This window comes from Megachile rotundata, chromosome 13 (genome assembly GCF_050947335.1).
Source record: "Megachile rotundata isolate GNS110a chromosome 13, iyMegRotu1, whole genome shotgun sequence".
In the NCBI taxonomy this organism is placed as follows: domain Eukaryota; kingdom Metazoa; phylum Arthropoda; class Insecta; order Hymenoptera; family Megachilidae; genus Megachile; species Megachile rotundata.
In genome coordinates this window covers 2,985,525-3,008,442 of record NC_134995.1, presented here as the reverse complement: position 1 = coordinate 3,008,442, position 22,918 = coordinate 2,985,525, and the positions used below count along the sequence as shown (strand labels likewise).

The 22,918-nt window shown below is 34.9% G+C and overlaps 1 long non-coding RNA gene across 1 annotated transcript in view; it reads left to right on the top strand.

Annotated features, from left to right (window-relative positions):
• The first annotated feature begins 322 nt into the window (after positions 1-322).
• The window catches only part of LOC143265586 (uncharacterized), a 61,575-nt gene continuing 38,979 nt past the window's right edge, over positions 323-22,918 (top strand). The window contains exon 1 of the long non-coding RNA XR_013040207.1: positions 323-1,362. This is a non-coding gene — a long non-coding RNA (uncharacterized LOC143265586). The remainder of the gene's footprint in view (positions 1,363-22,918) is intronic.

Genomic DNA, 22,918 nt, shown 5'->3' with positions numbered 1-22,918 from the left:
GCAACATATGCGTTTGTAGCAACAAGTGACAAATAATAGTTCTCAACATACAGTCGGTCACGAAAATATTCGGACACCACTATAGTTTTGATTATTATAGTCCGTACTTCAGAAGTGTATACAATAGGAACAAAAAAAAGGTTTACATATGTTACTATGCAGTGTTTAGTTAACAAAAATATAAGAGATATTTATTTACGACTAGTGTTTACAAAAATAATTAAACAAGAATAGTAAGTATGCTTATTTTCATGTCATCAAAACCATAGTGGTGTCCGAATATTTTCGTGACCGACTGTATAATGTATTATTGCAATCTAGAAGCCATTAGAAACATCTATTGTGTCTATGTATATAGATGCAAAGAACTTGAATTAGAAGCTCTTTTGCAAGAGAGGCAAAACTCGATTTCAAGAGCTTTATTTACCTCACCTTACCGCGCCTTTTATTTACCTCGCCATCTCACTACGGTTTTATTTACGAATCTAGGTCGACTACTTGTCTTCGAGCTGTTTTCAACAGCTTGCAGAGGATGGAACGTAGTCTCTGTTACGTGCAACCAGGAAAATTACAAAATTTTAATCTTTTTTCCCCTGCATCGATCCGAAGAAATATTTGGCACTACCAACCATTAAAAATATTTCCAACTGAACAGATGAAATAAGGGTTTCACAATAAGAGAAGCACGTCTGGGCGTAAAGAATTCTTTATTTGAACTACTACTTTGACATCATTTGTTTTAACATGTCAGGACTTGGAAGGTCTCGCGCCCTCTCGATTAATATATGTACATATACATACAGGGTGTTCACGTCTAACAATGTATATGTACACTTATGTTACTGACTCCCAATACACTCTAATTAATTATAATAAGTATATTATACAACATTTACACATGTGATCATTGCGCGTACATTGTTGGAGGTCCCAACCATATGCTTCGCAAAATACTTTCTTTACCATGCTGTTCCTATTTCCTTGTCCTTAACCTTGGGTCCCTTCCTGTCATCGGTCCTAGTCCACTCAAGTACCCATAAATTACCACCTCTCGAAATCCACTTTCTTTCAATATTTTGTCCAATCCCTGTTCTTTTCCTCCACCCTCGTTAAATAGTTTCAACCAATAAGCATTTTCCCAAAAGGTTTCTTTTTCACGATTTTTACTCCGTCTCGTCAGAATTCATTCGCAACTCAACCGTGTTAGTTCATAAACTCGTTAGTTAACTGTTATAAGATATTTGTGTGGTAATAAAATTAACTATTTAAAGTTAATCCCGAATTATCTGAATCCGGTTTTCCAACAACATGGTGTTTGAGAGAATTCTAGTGAGAAAGAACCATTGCTGTGCGGCAGCTTCGGTAAGTTATACCAACTTAAAAGAAAAAACGGAAAGGTAGTATCGCCAACAAAGGAAAAAATAAATTTTCTTTTTATTGCTAACTCAATACTAATATTGTAAAGAGGTATAACTTCCTAGACTATATGTATGTATAGGTAACATTTTAAACAAATCGGAATATGTATACAATATGCATGAATTATTTCTTATACACATAAATTATTGCTGAAGCCACAAAATTATTTCAACACACGTAAATAAGTTTCAAGAGTCAATGAAGATACAACTTTCCTGGCACTGAATACAACCATTGTTGTTAGTTATCATAGAATATACATTTGTCAGTCATACTCTAGCATTCATGGTGCAGTATTGTGATATTAATCATGTGTCCTAAAGCATCTGAAATTCCTGAAAGTGAGAGAAAATTGAAATAATTAGATATGCAGATTTACAATACATTATATTATTAAAGAATGGAAATATGAAGAAACTATTAAAAGTAAATATCGTTCAGGACGGCCGAAAAAAACTAACAGAAAGAGAATGAAAGAGCTTTCATCCGAGAAATAAAAAAATACAAAGATTTCTGCTACAAAACTTGCAACAATAGTTAAACAGGATTTCAAGAAAGGTATGCATCCAGAATTATGCAGAAGAGTGCTACGTGAAAATGATTATCATGCCAGAGTTTCCAGAAATATTCGTTAAAGTCTTCAGTTGAGTTGGTATTATGTTAAGGCATAGTAATAAAAAAAGACAACAGTTTGTGAGGTATTTTAAATTCCAAAATGAAATATTTCATACAAATGTTTGGAAATGTCTGGCAAAAATTACTTTTTTGGAAGGCTACATATGTAACAACTATGCAATTATATTTAAAAAGAAATGCGAATACATAAATTTGTCCTTCACCATTTTTTTTTCTCTATACATTTTTTGTATTTTCTATGAAAGAAAACAATGGCGCGTAGATTCATGAACTAGTCTTATAATATTATTGTAATGCATCATAATGCTATATTAATACGAATAATTTTTTCTAAATTTTTGTTCTTTCTGACAAAAGCTTATAAAGGTGCTTAGCACGATATTGATATTAATACGGAACTATAACTAAACTAAATCTAATTTCAATAAAAATTAAGAATTAGACCATTTTTCAGCCTTATAAGGTCTGCATAGTCTTCAGAGTACCTTTTGGCGAATAATAAGCTAACCAAATAATGTCTGTCAATGAATGTACTGTATACATTTTGATGAATGTAATCAAATTATTGTACAATTATATACAAATAAAAGGGCGATACTGGAAGTACTTTCCTCTTCCGTTTTTAAGATGACTTTTTCCGTATATGATAGAAAAACTGCTTTATGTTGTAGTATAGAAAAAAGGACAGAAAGGATTGAATTGAACTGTGGCCGGGAGAAGACATGTTTATTATCGCCGTTCGTGTTGTGAACGCGAGTGTCATATATGTGTTGCTGTTAATTGTTTATAAAGGAGCTCTAATGTTCCTGGGGTATTGCACAATAGTGCCGTCTAATGCCCAAAGAACCACTCAATAGCTGAATTGGGAAAAAATGAAATCCAAGCTGATTCTTAGAAAACTATTTATTTGTTTTAATGTGTGGAGTCGTATATGGATGTGTAGTTGTATGTGCGTGGAGTTTTTACTACAATCAGTCTGAGTTGTCTGAACTAACTAACTTGAACCAGCTAATCTGGTTGATTATTTTTACTTAACTGCCGAACTGAAGAATATTCTTTTCCTTCTGCCCTTCCCTTTCAGTGCGCCCTTGATGCACTCCCCTGTGGAAGGGGAAGACGAAAGCCAGGGTGGGTGAAAGTAGGACACAAGACGAAACTAACAATTGTCCTGTCATCCGATCGCACTCTTTTTTCGCACCTCAGCCTCTCGAACTCGATCTCACGCAATCACACTACTCGCGCTCTTCCAAACATCCAGTCACTCGAAGTTATCAAACATGCCCAGTCGCACATTAGATAATTGTTATTTACACTTTACAGTATCAATTAACTTACTATAGTAATACTTTAAGCAATTCTAAATGCTGAAAGTACTTAGAATTACGTGCTAAATAATTAGCATATACATATAAGTATGCAAGTAATACATAATAAATTTATTATTCTGTCCGACTCTAAAAGCGTTCTATTGCTCTACAAAATTCGGAAACAAATAATACCATAATCCAGAATATAATCGAATTCACGAAAAATCTCAAGCGGGACAAAAAATAGTTCTGTATTTTTGGATCTCTTCTGATACTGGCATTGGAAACACTGAAAAGGCCAACGTAGCAGGAAAACAAGTTAGTTGTAATGTGGTACTTGTAAATTATAAACATGTATACTAGATTTTCAAAAGTGTTGCATAAAAGTGGTAATGAAAACATGAAATGAAGAATGGAAAAATGATACCAACCAAGCTGCATACAGTTCGCATAATATAAATGATATCAACCCAACGTTTCTATTAAATATGGAAGATTAAATAACAATAACACGTTTGAGAATGGGACATTCAAGGTGGCCACACTCATACTTTATTAAAAAAACAGAACCAAATATATGTGACACCAGTAAAACACAAAATACTATAAAACACATGTTGCTGACTTGCCCCGAATATAATACAAAGAGCATGTAACATAATTTACCAATTCACTGACGATTTAACAAAAAATAGACTCCTGCAAAAAAGTTCTATGTTTCATAAAAAGTATTGACCTCTGCAGTTTACTCTAGAAACAATTAGCTCTACTAGGCAACCCAACCGTAATCACTAATAATCTACAAGGTAAATGTCACCTTAAGCCCTCAAACAAAAAAAAAGCAACAGAAAGTTTTCATTATCTATTAACATTAGTTCAATAATTTCAGCTAGTGCTGTGCAGAACAAAAAAAGCTTTTAACGACTCAAAAACACATCAATTGAATTTCTCTAGATAATTAAATCTGAAAGGTCCTGTGAAAATTTAAAGTAGATTCAAATATATTTTAAAGTAATTTCAAGCCAATGTAAAAAGTTTTATTTTGAAAAAGAACTTTATATTTTTGGCGCCTTTCATCGGTTCGTATAAACTATCTCATTTGATTAACATAATTTGCTAGAACATCTAATGTTAATTCCAGAAAAATTTTTTCGAACTGCAATATTATGCTGATTACGTTTAATATAAGATTTTATTGTATTATCAATCCTAATAACTCCATGGCTTCCTCTTTGTAACAATTCTGTAAACGATCCAAGTGTTTACGATTGAAATTTCAATGAGAATTTGAATGCCAGATTTTTGGTACCATTTGATTCCTTTTCTAATTGTAGTGGCATAAGAAACCATCGTTCTAGTCGTATTTATCTTCTGTAACGATAAGAAACAATGGATTCAGTACGGTTCTCGATTACAGATTTTTGGTTGGAGGAATGTCCCTAAGAGTTTCTGTAAGGTCTTAGAAGTTATTAGACCTTAGTTAAGTTCTGTTAATACAATAGTTTAACGGATTTTTTGTTCTTTTAGAAACATTTGCTATATACAATTCATAGTTCTTTAGTTGCAGCCGAAATAGGACCCAAGGAGTTACTACAGTCTAGTAAGTTTGTCTTGGATTTCCCGTAACTTATCGAGTTGAATCCGTTGACCGGTAATTCGACTATTTTTGATACGCGCTTCCCGGGATTAAAATAACCCTAACTGCGGTGATCTGTGTCAGACAAAAAACACATACACGGGAAAAAGGGGGGAATTTGGCCGGAATGGCAGAGCCGAAGAGAATTCGAGGAAAAAGAAAAGTGATCGCTCTTAAGCTGATAATCGTGAGTCGCGAGACACGATTGAACTGAACGCCTATTGTCAAAGGACAATAAGACCTCGCTTCCCCGCACCCCCCAGGCGACGAGCTACTCGGTCCACCCGTGATACCTAAGGAGCACGGGGAAGGGGGTGACGACAGCCCAACTGTACCGCTTGTCAATTTATTTTCAAAATTGATAAACATATAATTCGTCTCGAACAAAGTTTTTTCTTAATTTATTGTCGGTCACATCTGGTGTTAGAACCCTTAACCTTAGTCGTAGTGCCTTTTGTTTGCAGTTTCCATTCATGTCGAGGTTTTTACCATTTCCATTAGAATTTAGTTTCATCAATATCAATCAATATCCAAAAAATTGTATGCCCACTCCAAGTCTTTGTAAAATCTAAATTGTCTTTGAAGAGATACTTTCGAAACAAGAATCAAACTTGAAACGAAACAAGAGTCAACATCAAAAATAAATCTAATCATGCGAAGTCAAATACATTTTTTCAGATAAAGTCCACTCAGTCACTTAGTCTTCGCGTTGTTTAATCGTCACTAATATTGCTGACGCTAAAACGCACATGCAGTTTCATTCTAAACGTTTTCATCTTCTGCAATGATAAGATACGATGGACCTGGTACGTTAATATATCAGAATCAAATAAATTTCAAATTGTTAGAAGTGTTCTTTGCATAGCAGCGTGCGTAGCCTGATGGACATTTTTTTATAAACTCGAGTGAAAATTTACTATTTTCACCGAATCACTCAAGAGGAGAGGTTTCACCGCTACATATGAAAGATATCCGTTTGAATTTCCAAAGACCCAGGTCATTGGTGACATACAGTCGGTCGTGAAAATATTCGGACACCACTATAGTTTTGACTATTATGTTCCGTACTTCAGAAATGTATGCAATAAGATCAAAAAGAGGTTTTATATATGTTACTATGCAGTGTGTAGTTAACAAGACCATAAGATATATTTATTTATGATAAGTGATTATATAAATAATAAACTAAAAATTATAAGTACGCTCATTTTCATGTCACGAAAATATTCGGATACTTGCCGTACTTCTGATGTTTCCAGGCTCCAGGAACTGACTGAAACAATGTTTGTAAACATATCATTCATACTACGTACAGACTACGTTATAGATCGAATATTTGTCAGTCTTGTTCAAAAGTTGTGCGAAATGGGACGCAAAAGTGTAAATATGTCGTTTAATATTGCGACAATTAATAATTTTTCATCGGGAAAAGGGAAAATCAGTTCGTAAAATTGTTGATTTATTAAACATTAGTAAGAGCACGGTATGGAATATTGTGCGACGTTATAATAGTGAGCATCGAATTGAATCTATCCCTCAAAGTGGACGCAAACGGATCCTCAATATTCGGGATAAACGCTCGATAATTAGGAGAATCAAATGTGATCCTCGGATAAGTGCTCCAAAGTTAGCAGTTGAGTTAAATAATGACCGTAGAATATCAGTGCATCCGGAAAACATAAGAAGAGTGTTACGTTCAGAGGGCTATAATGGAAGAATAGCTCGAAAGAAGCCGTATATTAACGCGAACAACAGAAAGAAGAATCTAAAATTAAAAAAAAAACTATATTTCAAAAGAAAGTCAGTGGTGGGAAGATGTAATTTTCGCGAACGAGGCCAAATTTAATATTTTTGGAAGCGATGGAAGAATTAGAGTATGGCGGAAATCGAAAGAAGAATTAAATTCAAGACATTTGCAGCGGACTGTGAAACACGGCGGTGACTCTGTGATGGTGTGGGGCTGTATTTCGATTCACGGAGTAGGCGAATTAGTTTTTATCGACAACACCCTCGATAAAAATAGCTATCTGCACATTTTACAAAACAATTTAAAAAAAAGTGCTGATAATATGGGATTTCAAAGTGGAATAAAATTTTATCAGGATAACGACCTAAAGCACAAATCGCGTATTGTGCAAGAATTCTTATTATACACTTGCAAGAATGTTCTACACCCACCACCGTAATCGCCAGATTTAAATCTCGTTGAAAATTTATGGGATGAATTAAATCGTCGAATTCAAAAAACTCCCATAAACACAAAGGAAGAACTAAAAAGACGTCTGCAAGAAGAATGGCTACGTATTGGGCACGATTATTTAAAAAAAATAATTTGTAATATGCCAACGCGATTGCTGCATGTCATAAAGCACATCGGATATCCAATAAAATATTAATTTTTAAAAACAAGATTTATATATAATATTATAAACATAGTTTTGATAGTGTCCGAATATTTTCGTGATATGAAAATAAGCATACTTACCATTTTTATTTTATTATTTATATAATCACTTATCGTAAATAAATATCTCACATGTTTTTGTTAACTACACACTGCATAGTAACATATGTAGACCCTTTTTTTGTTCTTATTGTATACATTTCTAAAGTACGGACTACAATAGTCAAAACTATAGTGGTGTCCGAATATTTTCGTGACCGAATGTATATGGCTGATGTCCGTTACGACGGTTTGAGTCTTTCGCGGTAATTTTTATGTCGGAGATTTCCAATTTTTCTGGAAATCGCCACTTTTTCTCAAGATTTTGGCGCCCTTCTTGGCATGCTAGCTGTCCTTTCCTGAGCATGGGTTGTTTAACCCTACGTAAGACTTCTTGCACCGAACGGATGTCCCTGTGCGATCGTGTGTAACGAACATAATATACACTGTCTTCCATTAAAAGTACAACATGCAATAATTATTAATCCTATCGTCATTTAGCAAAGTTTTAAATCCTTTATTTTTTAAAGTTTCTAAATTTCGAATACAATTATATTATTTTAATATTGTAAGATATTACTTAAAGTAAATGTAAGACGAGGTAGAAAAATGCTTGAAACGCTAACTGAGTTCGGTTTCAAAATACTATATATTTTAAATATATGCCGAATCCGTGGGCGAAATAGCGTCCTCAAGAGAAGGATGCCTTTCCAAGGTCTGTGGACGAACGCCTTTTCCAAAGGTCTCTAAACGAATGCCCTCTTCCCGTTCCGCGAGGTTTTCTAGTCCCCGCGAAACTTGAGGCCCTAGGGTTGTTTTATGGCCCGGACGTCAGGCCTCTACCCCGCGATGGTCGTCGTAGGACGGCCATGTGCCCGTCGTCCCTGCTTTGTTAGGGTGGGTCACTGGGATTTTCTAACACTCGGCCAGCCTGCAAATATGCTTGTCCTCAAGCATGGTTTTCAATAGGTTTCTGTAACAAAAGGTTCAGCATTTGCCTGAGTATATTGTTCAATCTCTAAAATATCAATTCGAGCCTCGAAAGAATATTTTACGAATAATCGATAAATAGTAGCCACTATTACTCCCCTTTCTGGTCACGGCTTTTGCCTTTGCCGTTGATCAGCTTTTATCAGCGATGACTCTTGTTCATCGCTCGATTTCTGGATCTCGTCAGAGTTGCCAAGTTGCAACCCCTTACTGATGTCTCTGGTATTTCGCTGCCATTTGCTGCTTGAAGAATCTGATGTCTTCATCATGACAGTCTGCAGCATCTGCTCTCTGTCATGACACTTTCGCGAATCAGACAATAAGAACTATTGTCGTGACCGCTCATCGTATCCAGTAGTGGTGCACCACCACTACTGGCCTCCGGCTAAAAGGACGTCATAGAACAACGGCGAACACGTTTCACCGTTGACAATCAGAACCTTTTTCTCAACATTCAGTAGCAACCCTGCTCACTGACATGTCGGCTTCGCAGATCAGGCAATAAGAACTATCACCATGAAACGCTCATCGGTCTCCAGTAGTAGTTGTGCACCACCACTACTGGAATTCGGCGAAGAGGTGGTAACCAAACAACAGCGAACACATTTCACCGTTGACAATTAGGACCTCTTTCCATCATTCAGTAGCAACCTTGCTCACTGACATGACAGCTTCAGTATGATCTTGCAAGTGGCCACGCCACCTCTACAAGCATCACACCAGCAGCATCGGCCGGGGCCGATCTCTATCGCCCCGACACGATGTAACAAAACATCTTCTTTTCCAGCGATGACTTATTTCATGCTGCCGAAGATGATGATATCCATAAGCAACAGCTGTAACCGGTGACCTTCGACCGCTGCTGTTGCCGTGTACTAACTACCACGAGTTACATACTCGTGATAACACTAAACAGAACGAGAATAGAACATACATTAACATACCGTCTACAACTCAAGATTTCAATTTTACCAGGAAAGCGAGTTTGACTCGTCTACCTCCCTTTATTAAACCCTTGACTTCGTAACAGTTATTTACGTGTCTGCTGCATCCTGACCGGCTCTTTGATTTTGGAACAAAGCTACCTGCTTTCTCCCGTCGTTCGGTCAATGGTCATTTTGGCCGTTACCAAGTCTCCCTGTTGATACCTGCTGGCCTCTCGTTGAGTCCAACCGTATCGTTGTCCATTTTTGCTGCCGTCGCCGCCAATGCGTAAACGCCAATATATCGATCACTTTCGAATATTAGCCTGTCTTAACCTGAAACAAAATTTATCCAAGTGCCCCGATTTATTGCAGAACGTACAAATACTTCGTTCTTTGCTGCATTTGGGCAGAGAAATGTCCAACTTCCCTGCAATTATAACATATCACCGCCGATTGTTGAATCTATCCCTCGGTCGTCGAAGGTCCAGAGCTTCCCGTCGGCGTAAATACTTCGTTTTCATTTTCGCTATCTGTCCGTTGCGGCATAGCTCCCATCTCGTTCATTGCTGCGTACAGTTCGTCTGCGTCCTTGTACCGTTTTGACCTGATGGTCCTGGCCACGTTTTCATCCTGGATGCCGCCGATTACCGCGTCTGCCAGGTAAGCGTCCGGAATATCCAATTTGAGAGCACGCAATTTTGACAACTTTTCGAAACAATAATCTCCCAAATGTTGTCCGGCACTGGCCGTATAGGTGGCTGCTTCCAATAATAATCGCGCAAACGGTAACGGCTTCTTAAAACGTCTCAATAGAATCGTTTTCAACGACCTCCACGTATGATCGTTGACTAACTCCTCATCATACACACGTCGTGCATGTCCCTTTAAACTTCGAGCAACAACTAGCAATATATCGTCGTCACTCCAATTATATCGCCGCGCTATGCGATCAACCTGACGTGTCCATTGCTCCACATCCGCACTATCTTTCGCAGGGTCGAACTTCGGTATCAGGAATTCCTCATTCCCTGGCCGATAACGCACCGCTTGAAGCTGCTGTCTTAAACATTTTACCGTCGCACGTAAATTCTCTGATCCAGAACTGTCCATCGAACGGTTCCGACGGCGCGAGTGTCCACGCGCTGAATTCCGTTCACGATCCCATGAACGCCTTCGTTCTGCACATGCATCATTATGCAAAGATTCACAATAACTGTCCAATGAATTATCCCGCGAACTATGACGTCGACAATCTCGCGATTCGCCACATCTGCGGTTTCGCAAAGTGTCTCTTTTTCGGTCCCGCGATTCATCGCGTCCACGGTCACGAGATTCACCATGATCCCGATCTTTAGAACGATCACTATCGTACACATTTCGCCCTCGCGAACGATTTTCTCGCTCGTACCTTGAACGATTTCGCGAATCATCTTGCGAACGGTTTCGCGAATCTTCTCGCGAACGATCGCGTACACTTTTTCCCTTATGCACGAAGTCCTTCGATTGTTCACGCTCGCGCAACCGTCCCCGTGAACAATCCCGAGATGACCTACACGACTTCCTGCTTGATCGAACCATTGTCACCAAAACACACTATTACTTGTCTCACTACTCACAGACACAACCGCGTTAAAACGTCTAAAATTGGCACTGTATATCACGAGCGGATTTAAAACGCGAGGTTTATCGAACCTCTTTAGGTGTATCCCACTTCTGACTTGTAAGACGAGGTAGAAAAATGCTTGAAACGCTAACTGAGTTCGGTTTCAAAATACTATATATTTTAAATATATGCCGAATCCGTGGGCGAAATAGCGTCCTCAAGAGAAGGATGCCTTTCCAAGGTCTGTGGACGAACGCCTTTTCCAAAGGTCTCTAAACGAATGCCCTCTTCCCGTTCCGCGAGGTTTTCTAGTCCCCGCGAAACTTGAGGCCCTAGGGTTGTTTTATGGCCCGGACGTCAGGCCTCTACCCCGCGATGGTCGTCGTAGGACGGCCATGTGCCCGTCGTCCCTGCTTTGTTAGGGTGGGTCACTGGGATTTTCTAACATAAAGAATAAAATTTCGATCCTTTGAAGCTTTTTTTAGGTGTCCCTAAATAAAAATGTTAATAATGGTATTGTGTTTGGGCGGGGAGACCAATGAACACTTTTGTAATACTTTTAAATAACAATTAACTTTATTTAATACGGTGTGAACGAGACGTAGGCAAAACGTAGAATGACGCCAACGCATGGCCGAGCGGGAAGACGCAGTGTAAAAACAATTGCCGATCGAATTATCGCGCGGTTTTCTCTCGGTACCGTTCGGTTGTCTCCGGCGATCTTCGTGACCGCATCGCGCAGTCCGCTCGTGGGACTACTTCCCCAATCGCGTATATAACAAATGGAAAAACATTATATTATCTATTTTAAAAGAATAGTGTTACCGTAGCTTATGTCATTATTTCTACAATAATTTTGCATTCGACAAGTTTCTACATAATTTTGTTTTCAATATACTCATGCAGTACTTATTGTTGGAGAATATTTTTGGAAATAATAATTGTTATAGTGGAATGATATCTGAACACTACCTAATTATATATAAATACAAACATTTAATTGAAAATTGAATTTAATCGAACATTATTTTGAAACTTGATATTCAATTCTATTATACTAATCGAATTGAAAGTCAAGGTAAATAATGTTAATTCAAAACTAACCAATGAATTTTAACCTTCGAAAAAAAATTCACAAATCTTTATTCTTATTTATTCGGAAGGTATGCAACATGAAACACTATTTCAAATAAACAAAATTTATGTTTACATCTTCATGAACGTTGCTTGCCCCATTTAAATGTATATAAAAATGAATACAAATAAATAAATAAGAATCAGAAATCGCAGTAACGTAGAATTTGCATAAAACAAAGCACGCTACAAACAGCGGTTAAAATGTTTCATTAGAATAAAGTGGCTTTCAGGAAGCAGTCGTTTAACAAAACTGTAAAGGAAAGCTTTTGTAGAGTAGGAGATTTCGCAGACCCTTCTGCTTCTGGTTTTTGCTTTTTCCACCTCGGCACACCAACGTTCTTCGCCACGTTATAAGCAATGCAACCTCAAAGAGTAAAGTGAAACAGCAGAGATGTTAGTTGGTACAAAGGCTACCACCTTTCGCATCCTTTCACGCACCTCTTGCTCTTCTGTTATTGTCCCTCGACTCTAGATAACAGCTTTACGATTAGTTACAAAAATAATATCGTACTAAGTAACTTTCCGATTGAACTTAAAATTTATGCAATTACACATAATCATAATCTTTGCAATTTTCTAAAATAATGTATTACTTTCAAGAATAAAAATTAAATTTGTATGTAGACTGTTTGTACTGTCGTTTAATAAATATTGTTAGTAATTAACGTCAAATATCGATTAACGTTTTCGTTGAGAAGGAAATATGTAATTATCTTAGAAAGTGAGTTAACAGTCAAACATATTCAGACATAAACTAATGTAATACTAATATTTTGATAACCTATCAAATAAAGAAGGTAACCTATCATATCAGATAAATAAATCCGCACAATCTGCAGATTCGTTATTACCCGAGAAATGTTGACATTTCATTACACAAATCATTACACCGTCTACCTCAATGTGAGGAAAATTGACAGTGATTACCCAACAGTATAAAGCGGACAGGATATATGGAACAGTTTAAAAAACTTTTACTTTTTTACGAACTTTCTGTACTATTCTAGGGATTGATATTTATTGTTTAATAAAGTGAGTTAGTACGAATGTAAAAATAATCACTGAAGTGCAATTCACTAAAATGTATATGGAATAGAAATGACTTGAGAATGACCCTGTTATAACACATATCAGCACTAGTAAACATTAATATGTAGCATATTCTACTAAAATACATATATTCACTGTATTATTAAGTTGTCATTATAACTATCTAGTATAATATAATATACCAGATATAATATACTTCAGTATTATATGCTTACTATTCTATCAGTTTATTTTTTGTTTAATATTCATGGTATAGTAGATACACTGAAATAGTGTATACTATGATTTTTTACATCACAGATGTTTAAACAAAAATCAGTAATATGGTAGCTATACAGAGTGTTTCAACGCTTTACAGAGTGTTGTCACACCTTCGTGTATAGGCAGGGAATATGAGCACAATGAAAAGAGTTTATTTTTTATATGTATCAGAAGTTATATATGGAAAGCACATTTCCTATTTTAATGTTTGCACACGTCCTAGCTGCAAGAAATTTCATTCTGACGGAATTTAGCATAAACCATCCACATCTAACATTAAAGAAAAATTAGTCTTAAGGTTATCATTAATAAAATGAGGAATAATACACACTATTTGTAATATTTTACGGTAACATACCCTGTTGCTACATACAATATTTCGTTAATTTTCACAAATTTCCATAGTTAACAAGAGAACAGACCGAACCTGCACACGTCCCATTTTTATGAAACATACATGTATATGAGAGATGGTTGCCAACAAACTATTTAATTCGTGTTTTTTTATATGCTTCATGGTTTATGTGAAAGGAGAAATAACAACCCTAAAATGCGAGAAATGAAAATGTATTTTTAGGAAAATCTCTAAAATTCAAAGTGCATAAACATTTTCATTTTCCATTTTTTTGAATAATAAATACTTTTACATATAAAATTTTAAGATAAAATCATTTCTTAAACTAATATATTAAAAACTTTCATGTTTTCTTAATTCTTCTTATTAATTGTTAATTCATTTCTGCGTAAACTTATGCTTAGACATACGAACTATGGAATAAAGAAAGAAATGCATGTTTTGTAAATATTTTCTTGTACCATTGTTAAAGACTTATCGTAGATTATTTAGTTTATTTAGTTTTTAAGTGAAAATTGTATAAGTATGGGTTAGGTGTGAGTGAATGTAAAATAACCATGGTTATTCGTTGTGCGAAATATTGCGAATTGCGAATATCATACTCTTCATACTCTATAATATAAAATCGTAACGTAACGCGTAACGCGTAACGCGTAACGCTGTCACGCGAATCGCTACCCCCTCTACTCCACAGTCCAAGGTCCACTCACCATGTCATTTTAGAAACGTACTCGCACGAAATAGGCGCGAAGCGCCTCGGGGGGTTGGGCCGCGAAGCGGCCAGGGGGCACCGCCCCCTGGTTATATTGTAAAGCGAATGTAGCGTTAAGTTTATTTTGTATCGAAGAGCGAAGTAAGAGCGAGCGAGATAGCATTAGTAAACTTCTTAGAAACGATGCCTAGCTGGCGATCTCCTTGCGTGCACAGGGGTGCTTCGGCAAACCTGGGGCCGTTCAGGCCAACGGCTAGGGGAGGTACTGTGTGTATCGCCCTGAGGCTGGTAGTCCCGCAGTAGGAGATGTCGAAAATCTCCGGTAATAAGGGACAGTGGACGGAGAACCGCCAAGCGGTTCTCCGGGACCCTTAGGCTGGTCTAGGAGAAAAGCCGCTATGGTAAATAAGGGTAGAATTCCAGGAAAGGCCCGAGCGCGTCGCGAACATTGCTCGAGCGAGGCCCGAATATTCATTATAAATTTGTCTGTTGAACAAGCAAGACCTATTTCGCTCGCGCTTACACGAAACATTGTATTTTGCGAATTGATTATAATTTACTGGTTTTGTTCGTCTATTACGGGTAATATTTTTACGTTCTACAAATCCTGTAACTGTCATCAATAATTTTAATCTAAGAATTTGTACAATTTGTATTTAAATTATTTATATAAAATTATTAACCAATCCCGATTTTGCTTTCGTTTATTCAATGTTAGTTTATGAATTAACAACCATATAACAATAATTACTAAATAAATTATTTCTTTCCACTTCACGAATAAGAAATTATCGTGTTAAACTTGGTTTATAGAATATAAAATATACTTTGGTTGTAACGCGTTAAATTAAAGTACGCAACGTCGCTTGCGTTAACTCGATCACGTCGCGGGCGAGGGTTAGGCCAGAACATTAGGAAACGTTGCTTCGGTGTTGGAAAGGAACTTTTTGGGAAAACGGAACGCCTGGTCCGGCTGTTCCAGAGAGTGGTTTGTAAGGTCTCTAATTTTCGAGAGCCTGGTCCGCTAAGGTCTGGCAAACAAGGTTTGCTTTTCAGGATACGACTCTCTTAGCTATGATTTTTTCCGGTATTTAGTATATGCTTTTTGTCATCTGGGTCCATCTAACCATGGGCGCGCGTTGTCATACCCAAGGGCTTTTATGGCATTGCCTGCCCGAGGTACGCTGGCGTACGGCAAATACATTTTTCCTATAGTTAATCTATGTACACTATTTACAAAATAAGCGCTTTTCCGCTACAAGGTAATATTTTGACTAACAATAAGAATGTTTTTGTGTCAATAATCAGAAAAGATATCGTAACTGTGCGATGGACGCTGTACTAATCACCCATAGAAGAAACGCACATTTTTAATTTTTTACATTTAACTTTAGATTAATTTGGATAAATATGGATATTAATCTAATCAAGATTTATTTTGATGATATCATGCATTTATGACAGAAAGAATGTAGTGCCTACGAAAGGAAAAGAGATTGAAGTAGCAAAAAAGTATTTAGGACTTAATTGATGGTATATAACATAAATTAATGTTTTACAACTTAACAAACGAGGCAATTCCATCTGTTATTTCTGAAAATGAGGGACATTTGAAACAAAAATCTTCTTCAACGACGATAAAAAATCTTTGTCAAGTTCACTTGACGGCAGTTCTCACGAAAGAAATTGTAAAGCGTTAACTTTGATTATAAAAGTCATATTTCTCTATAAAAGTGGGAAAAAGGGGCTATTGTGCTTTCAAACTGGAAAAAAGGTTACAGAAATTAAAAGAGTCGTTCACAAGTGATTCATAATTAAGAAAAGCAAGTTAACAAGAGTAGATCTTTCAACAATAACTTGAAGGTAATTGCACATGCCACGTTACAAAAATTTATTTAACACTATTTCTACTAAGAGGTGTTAAAAGACACTTCTCAAATTTTAATTTAAAATTAGACTCTAAGTTTAAACATTCCTTTACGATTAATTTTTTATTTTTTCATACAATAGTTTTTAAATTAATTCAGCGATATCATTTTCTTCCAGCTTATCCTAGATCTAAAAATGTGTATATGGCATATTTTTACTATGAGGTATCTCTTGACACCTTAAGGATTTCATGATACTGCCTAATTTTAATCCATTTTACATATAAATATCAGCACCATTTTGTTGCATCGTGTCAATTATGTATAATCAGATTAGAGAATCCTGATTTCGGTTGTAGCGGGAAATATTATACATGGATTGCGGTATAATTTTGATATTCGCTTATTTCCCATCATATTGCATGTTAGTGTATACCACTATACTTATATTTTGTAGATTGATCAATTAAGCTAGAATTTACAATCTGATTAAATAATTTCTAATAAAAACACCTCAATGTATCAATGAATATATTCCCCAAATTATCTATATTTAAATGAAAATTCGAAATTCCAACAGTTTTGACAATTATTGGCATTGAAACGAAAAAATGCCAAAAGACACCTTTTGGCTGAAATATGTATACCCAGAATTATGGTAAAAATAGTGTTAACGAAGACATCAAAAACAGATCATCCATAATATCGATTTCAAATAGTGGGCAATAAGTTCAAATCAAACGATCAATTTAAAAGATTTCCAAACGTTGACATATTAGGTGCGGAAATTTAAGTACATATAGCATAAGAAAAAACTACAAAACATGTCACCTGCCATTGCAGAAGTAATTGAAATGACTCAAACGCTGCAACAGAAAATTTTGCTTCAAATGTAGAAAAATATTTTCAAAGCAAAAAGCAAGAAATATCCTTAATACGGACCAAAACGATTTTCAATTTAAATTACACTTTGGTTGGATCCTATCACATCAGAGCGAAAAGAAAACGAGTGATCACAAAATCATTAGTATTAACATTAACAACCAGTTTTTAATGTGTTGAAAGAAGTAAGTGTATTGTTGGAACTACATACATGCAAATCAGTATAGTTTTAGAGATTCAATATTCATATTGAAGTTTCGGAAAATTACTGATTATGCAAAATATGTTTGGCAACTGTACATTTTTCAGAAAATACTGTTTTGCTTTTGGGCTCATGAAATTGATATAACAAAAAAATAATTCGAAATGCAGCACCAGATACTGGACAACTGCAAGGTCTCCAAATACATAAAGATACTACGTCCTTGATTAATCTTTTGGTATATAAGGGTTACACATTTAACTAAGTAAATAAAATTTTGTTCGAAACACAGCAATTATGTTAAAAATTAACATATATTGACATATAAAAGGCAGCATATTAAAAGTGCAACTGAAAATTCACAATCAGTGTTAAACCCAGATTCTGAATCTCTGAGTTTTGAGTATTGCACTTCGTGCCGTCTAACTCCGAAGGACCACCCGACTGATTCGGGAATAAAAAACTAAGTATGTGGGTTACTGATCTGATATATTCTAAGACCAACACTGATGAATTGATACAAGATTTGCTGAGTTGAAACTGTTACTGATACAAGTTGCTGAAGATCTCTGATTTTTCCTGACGACATCCGCTTCGACGTCAAGTCGGTTTCGCACCCCACCTCTTTTTCCTAAAAAGAGGGTGGGCCCTAACTCTAAGTTTGCTATTTCTTAAAACTAAGGTGGCCAATACTGTGTCATCCCCTTCCAGTGCGCCCAAAGCGCGGTACATCCCTGGAGCGGGGGTGACAGGCTGGTCACTGTCGTCAACGCATGTTTGGCAACATCGGGGAAATTCCGTCAGGTCAAGATCCCTGGGGACACTAATTTCTGAATTTCTAAGGAACCCTCTGGAATACGACTTTATGATACCCGGGCTGAAGCAAAAAACTGAACAATAGCTAAATTTCTAAGTGACCTTATGCGCCGCATACTGGCTGCAGGCCGGCCTGCTGAAACTCATAACGAGGAAAAAACTAACGGTTACAAATGACTCTACGAATATTTAGCCGTATCATAAAGTTGTCCCCTTGATGTCTTAACAATCAGCTACAATTAAACACTTATTTTGACTAAACATTTATATCAATATTCTTAATTTCGTAGATCACATATTAATAATTAGTCAAAGGAATTTGAAAATCCAGAAGATTTTTATTTAACTAAATTAGGTGATTTTGTTTCGCGCCGACGTCATTTCTTAACACATTGTTGATCGGTCACGAGTTAACTCGTGTCTTCATATTCAAACGTTGCTGACCGGACATGAGTAAACTTGTGTTTGTACTTATAGTAACTAAATCAATTTTTCAAATTCAAAATAATACAGGATGTCGTAAAAGTATTTATAATTGCTTTCAGTGTTATCCGCTTTATAATGATAAAGCTTGGCATTTGGATTATTATAACAGTGTTAGTATTACAAAAATTTCGATCATATCGAATTTTGACGGTAACGAATTTTTCAATGAATTCTACATCAATATTTTATCCGAGTACTATACAATTTATCATGTCACAAAAAATTATTAAAAATTATATAGAAATATGTAGAACATTTTATTTCAATTCATTATGTACAAATAATGTATGTTAAAACTTTCACTTTCATATTTATTTACGAAATAATAACCGGTGAGATCAATGAAATTTTGAGAATAATTAAAATTGGCAATCAGCAATGTGTTAAATTTTACTTCTTTTATTTTCGTTAACGTAACTATTAATTGAGGCGTCTTGTATTTTATGGATTATATCCCTTTTCTGGAAACAAAACAGCTTTCATGAATATTTATATTTTCCAAATTTTTAATTTTACTGTATGTATGTGTTCCAATTTTTTCCGGCTGAACTTTACCGCGTATTCTACACGTAAAAGTAAGAAAAAAATGTTATATGAACACATGCTCTTAAATGTTTTATTAAGAAGTTATAACTAATAATACAAAATTATAATGAACTGGTATTTCGCCGACACAGTGTACGTATTCGTAATAACGGACGCTATTTTGAAATGTAAATTCGGTAATAAAACGTTAATAAAAAATGTGGACATCAACTACCAGAGCAAGTAAACATAAAAGTTTATATAAACAGAAATAGAGATATTTATAATAGGTTCGTATGCTGTGTCGACGAAATGACAGTTCATTAAAATTTTGTATTATTAGTTATAACTCCTTAACAAAATTGTATTTAAGAGCATATGCTCACATAACATTTTTTTCTTACTTTTACGTGTAGAATACGCTGGTAAAACTCCATTCCCGGACAATCACTTCCCCTCGTACTTGGAATTTATGATTTTTTTTTATTTGATATTTCTATCTCCTAGTCTTCTATTTTCGTGTTTCTTTTGATCGGTCATCATTAAAAACCTTTAGGAATCATGAAATGTTGACGTGCGATACCTATTCTAAAGTGTTCTGACGAACATATGGAAAAAATATTTAAAGTTATAACTGTAAAATTTACGAATTTAACTGATTTAATTATAAAAATCTTTGATTAAGCTCTTCGAAAAAAGTTAAAATTATATTCCATGATTATGCTCTTTGAAATATATGAATGACTTCTTGCTAAAAATTGAAATTGATTTAAAATATTAATTAAAATTTTTAATAACAGAAGCAATTCGTCCTTTTCTGATAAATAAAAACAACGTGTCACAATGATCATATAATATTAACGCATTTACCCGTACAAGGAAAGCGGGAATAGTAAAGGAAGAAAGAATTTGGAGGGTGAAAGAGATTTAGAAGAGTGACTTAAAACGGCGAAATTACATTTTGTAATTCTACGAAAAAAGGGAGAGTGCCATCCATTACGAATTCTTGTACGAAAATTGAAGTGTCATTCAGAAATAAGTTCTCGGTTCTTGGAATTTTCTCTTTTAAAAAATTATTCAAGAATACCATATTTTTGCCTTGTTTTTCTTGATGAAAACATTTTCCTCGAGCATATATTCAGTTATATAAGTTCATAAATAATTTATGATTTCTAAAACTTCAACAGTTCTAAATATCATTCAAATTAATATTGCGACCTATTAATTGCTCAAAGATAAAGTTTTCAATTATGTAATTAATGCGAAAGGAGATTCTAATGCTGTTATTATGATTTTTAACATCATAATTTGTAGACGTTCTAATTTTATGTATGAAAAACTTTAATCGTGTTATTATATCGTCTGATACTGGCGAAGATTTTGCCATTCGATTTCCCTTAAATTTAAATTTCTTATAACTATTAAAAAAAAATTCTTAATCCTGACAAAGGAATCTGTATGAAACCAGTATACCATCAACTTGGCTTTAGAGAAATATAAATTTATCAGAATTAATTTTTAACAAACGAATTGCAATATTTAAAATTAACTGTTTCCTAATACACTCTCAGGTTGGAAATAGAATTTATAAAACCAGATCTAGTGGCAGCGAGCTGCGTTACCGACCTCGATAAGGTTTACCACCTCAGTTCACATTGCTGCTATTGCCAGGTGGGTTAGTCGCACACACATGCGGGGATGTAACAACATAATACATTTCCGCTGCGAGGATGTAGTTGTACTAAAATATTCTTGATACACACAACATTTATATTTTCAATATTTTTTATAGAATTTTATTTTTCTGAAAAATACGTTTAATATATATTTTTATGATTTCGATCATTTCCAGTAACCGTTAATTTCAAAAGAGTCATATTTGTAATCTAAATTCTACAATACAGCTCTTTTAATGGCTCTTTTCAAAATTACCATGCTTTTAAAAAGTGAAAAACTTAAAGTTTCAATTATTCAATGTTTTATATTGGGCGAGAATGTTAGCTACATTCTGCCATTACTGACGACTATATGTCTGAATATAAGTTAATAATGATAACACGTCATAAGAGTGTGGGCTTCTTTTAGCGATGGTTAGTGCTGCTTTAATCCTATAGTTGCGACATCCTTCTCGGTTTTTCACAGATTATATAAAACATTGCTAGTCAAAACATTGTAATCACAGCACAACAATCCTTCTTGCTCCTTGCATGAAGCGGAAACAAATAGTCCATTTAACAACTTTTGTTAAATGGCGGCAGAAAAAGTTTCCAATATACGCACCTCTTACTTTAATATTTAGTTCATATACATAAATTTCCACGGATATGGATTAACATTTAACAAAATTAATTAAGACAATTAAACAAATATCAACATTCGTAATATGTTATTTAAGTAAATAACTTTATCGTACAATTTTGTATGTAATTTAATCCATTGTTTAAAAGCACTGCAAAAATGATTCAAATCTTTATTCAGAAAAATTGAAAAAGAAAATTGTTATACACACCTTCAAGACATTTTTAAAAATACATTTTTATTCTTCATCTTTGAGAAGTATCACCTTTGTTTGCATGTAGATGGAGACAACAATCAGATTAGAAAATAAAAAGAATAAAGAAGCGTATCGCGACCGAGTACTGCAAACAACCTATGAATTGGCGCGTAGGCGGTCAACTCTGACAAGTAAGAGTCTCTCGGCCACTCTGTTTGTCCCCACTGTGAACACTTTCAACTTGACATATCGACAAATAAGAATATTAATAACAGTAACAATTACATCATGCAATTCGCACTATCTCGCTCATTCTCGAGACAATTATCGATAATCATTTTTTATTTAATTGATGTGTGTGATCACTCAAACCAATAATTCCTACAGCCCAAAGTACGTGTGAGTCTAACAATAAGTGCCCATTTTTCTGTTCTGGGACGGTAGTCATACGCGTTAAATCATTGTCTATCATAATAAGTAGAAACAGTGCAAATAAGTGCCACAGGAGATGGTGCCTCTTATATCTGTACCAGTTCAGGTGACTTTTTATGTGACGCAGATTGTAATTAACGCGATGACCGCTATTCCGAATAATAACAATTATGGTGAGACACACAATAAATACAAATGATTAAGAACAAGATTATTAAATGTTGTTATTTTATTTCTCATCTGCTATTGTACATCATCATCTCAACATTCTTTTCGTTCGTTTCTCTCGTGAAATATTAATTTAACTGAATTTGTAACACAGGCCACGATATGCCTGGTGATTAACGTGCTAGTATGTAACGTATGTAACTAAAAATTTTTAGATAATAATTCGGAATAGGATCTGTCTCGCCAATTTTAATGCTACTGAAATACAGTGGACATCCGAAATTTAAATAGTTCAGAGTCCGAATAAAATTATTAGGAAAATTTATTTTCTAAACTAAAACATAAACTCAAACTAAAGTTTGAATTTATCACTTTCTTTTCATTGAAGTCTACGTACACTCCAAAATTAACTGATATTCTAGTATATCTCTTATAATATTCTTTAAAAACAATATTATATTTTTTATAAGATTATTTTTTATAGAGTCAAAGTTATAGTACAGTAAGCTATCCAATTCACATTTCAAAAAATTAAATGGTTTACTGAATTGATTTTACAGATTTTACTGT